The following is a 2,912-nucleotide window of genomic DNA, read 5'->3' as shown; positions in this document are numbered from 1 at the left end:
TTCAAAGACGTGAGCCATCTATTGGTCGAATTTAGCACTGCTTTCTGCGATTTCAGTGACAAGTCGCAACTAAGAGTTGCAAGTAGCAACTACAAAGCGCGGTTAACAGTGGCATCTGTTGGCCAAAGTTCGTACTACGTCCGTCTCTGCGGTACGCTATGGAGTCCAACTGCGATTTCCGTGACAAGTCGCAACTAAGAGTCGCAAGTAGCAACAAAAAGCGCAGTTAACAGTGCCATCTGTTGGCCAAAGTTCGTACTACGTCCATCTCTGTGATACGGTATCGAGTCTAACTGCGATTTCCGTGACAAGTCGCAACTAAGAGTCGCAAGTAGCAACTAGAAAGCGCGGTTAACAGTGCCATCTGTTGGCCAAAGTTCGTACTACGTCCATCTCTGCGATATGGTATCGAGTCTAACTGCGATTTCAGTGACAAGTCGCAACTAAGAGTCGCAAGTATGAACTAAAAAGCGCAGTTAACATACTTTTCCTAGTGTCATCTGTTGACCGACGTACGTACTTCGTTATGAGAGCCTTGTGCCTCACGAGATCGATGTGCTGTGTGTGCATATGAAGGGCTTATTTCAATAGTGGTACAAGTCCATTTTTGTTCATTTTGAGATACAGTGTCGTAAAGTTAAATGAGCGCTGACAAATCTGCATTTGAGATACCAGAAATATTCAAGCATATGGCTTCTTGCTAGAGATGAACCTTTATTTATGTTTGTTTGGATCACTAATTTCAGAAGCATTATAGACAGAAAAGTGGAGGTAATGGTCTTGTACCACTATTGAAATAAGCCCTTCATATTATATGACGACATGCACATTCAGCATCAGTTATGGTTGGTCAAATACTGCTGTGACTCTAAATGTATTATATTAATAAGAAACAACATTGCCTTTTTCTCCTGAAAATATCAAGTAACGTAACAAATGTGTTTGATTCTGCTTCCAATATGACAGTTTTGGTTAATACTCCACATGCCTGCAGGACTTTGCAATGTTAACACAGCAGAACTCAGACATCTGTATAAGTGTAGAGAAATGAAAACAGTCATATGAATGCCTCACTTTTGTTCCGACACAGTTCAAGACTCGGGAGAAAAGTTTTACACCTGGTGTTCTACATGGCAACTTCAGACACAAGAACTTTTTGCCGACACTACTACCACCTACATAAGTAAGCTTTTCCTGTGTTACTTTCAAGTAATGCACTTAAGCTATTCCTGATTTAACTGGAAGATCTGTACTTCCCACTTTCATATCAACAGCCTCAAAATGCATATTGTAGACTTCAGGATAAGTTACAAGTCAGTGTCACACCAAGATTGTGGAGAAAGGGGGGGGGGCGGCATGTCACTCTCCAACAAGTGTTTACCAATAAGTAAGTGGCGGAAAATTATGGGTATAGGACGGCTTAAACATGTGGAAAATGAGATTTTTATTATTCACTCACTGTATTTGACATTTATTATTCCTTTAAAATCGCACAACAACTTCAATAAAACACAGTTTAATCATTCACACACTTATTTCACAATTATTTCACTTTTATACTGCAAATCCTCTAAGAACTGTCTTGAATCTTCACGAGTCTCTCTCAAAAACAGCCTTGATGTGGATAGATACGTACAGCACCCAGTAATCAGAGTCAGAACTGTGTCTGCAAAAACACAAGGATTATTAAACAATTTTTGCTGTCATTAATTACTAGCAATATAATTGACAGAGTAGATTGCTAATATTTGCTATAATGAATATCACATTTGCAAGAACGATCTCACTGAAGTAATTAAGTCCATCGAAATGCTTGGAAACTAACCTCTCGTCTGACGAAAACGGTCTAAAGACGCAGTGGCAATTTCTTCAGATCTGTTGACAATGATATTTTGAGTTATCACTTTACTGAGTGACTGAAATGTAGTTCAGGTACCTGTGAACATAACAATATGTTAGAATTCAGTTTCTAAATACGAACTATTACGGTACTGTACGGCTACTTACATATTAATGACACTATTAATATTTTCACAGTTGTTTCTTTAATACAAAATTAAAGCCAACGGAAGAAAAAACGTAAAACATACTTGCCAATGACAGGTTTGTTGAGATGCAATTTTCTGTGTTGACAGATGTAACTTTTTCATACAGTGGTAAGTCGCAGAAATCGCAGGAATCACAGAAATCGCAGAAGTAGCAAAGTCACAGAAATCGCAGAAGTAGCAGAAATCGCGGAAGTAGCACAAATCGCAGAAATAGCAGTGGCGGAGGGATACACGACCTATGTTCCTTAACTGCGACTCTTAACTGCGACAAATCACAGTTAAGAATAACAGATACTCAAAAGTAGCATTCACAGAAATCACTGATATCGGAAAATCGCAGTTTAGCCCATCACTAATTAGTGGTGGGCAGGAAATCGCGTATCTGTTAGAAATCCCAGTGACTGAGAAGTCACAGATATCACAGTAGCAACTTTACAGAATCTAACTGCGATTTCAGTCACAGTTAGCAGTCGCAAGTAGTATTTCATATTCAAAGACGCGAGCCATCTATTGGTCGAATTTAGCACTGCTTTCTGCGATTTCAGTGACAAGTCGCAACTAAGAGTCGCAAGTAGCAACTAAAAAGCGCGGTTAACTGTGGCATCTGTTGGCCAAAGTTCGTACTACGTCCATCTCTGCGATACGGTATCGGGTCTAACTGCGATTTCCGTGACAAGTCGCAACTAAGAGTCGCAAGTAGCAACTAGAAAGCGCGGTTAACAGTGCCATCTGTTGACCGAAGTTCGTACTACGTCCATCTCTGCGATGCGGTATCAAGTCTAACTGCAATTTCCGTGACAAGTCGCAACTAAGAGTCGCAAGTAGCAACTAAAAAGCGCAGTTAGCACTGCCATCTGTTGAGCA

The 2,912-nt window shown here is 40.1% G+C and overlaps 1 long non-coding RNA gene across 1 annotated transcript; it reads right to left on the bottom strand.

The window, feature by feature from the left end:
* Positions 1 to 1,485: 1,485 nt before the first annotated feature.
* LOC126106392 (uncharacterized) lies at positions 1,486 to 2,189 on the bottom strand. Its single transcript, XR_007523341.1, has 3 exons — positions 2,091 to 2,189; positions 1,826 to 1,936; positions 1,486 to 1,666 (listed from the first exon to the last, which is right to left on the bottom strand). It is a non-coding gene; the product is annotated as an uncharacterized LOC126106392 (long non-coding RNA).
* Between the last annotated feature and the right edge of the window lie 723 nt (positions 2,190 to 2,912).

This window comes from Schistocerca cancellata, chromosome 10, assembly GCF_023864275.1.
Source record: "Schistocerca cancellata isolate TAMUIC-IGC-003103 chromosome 10, iqSchCanc2.1, whole genome shotgun sequence".
Classification (NCBI taxonomy): Eukaryota; Metazoa; Arthropoda; class Insecta; order Orthoptera; family Acrididae; genus Schistocerca; species Schistocerca cancellata.
The sequence above is the reverse complement of the archived record's forward strand: the minus strand, read 5'-3'. Positions and strand labels throughout refer to the sequence as shown.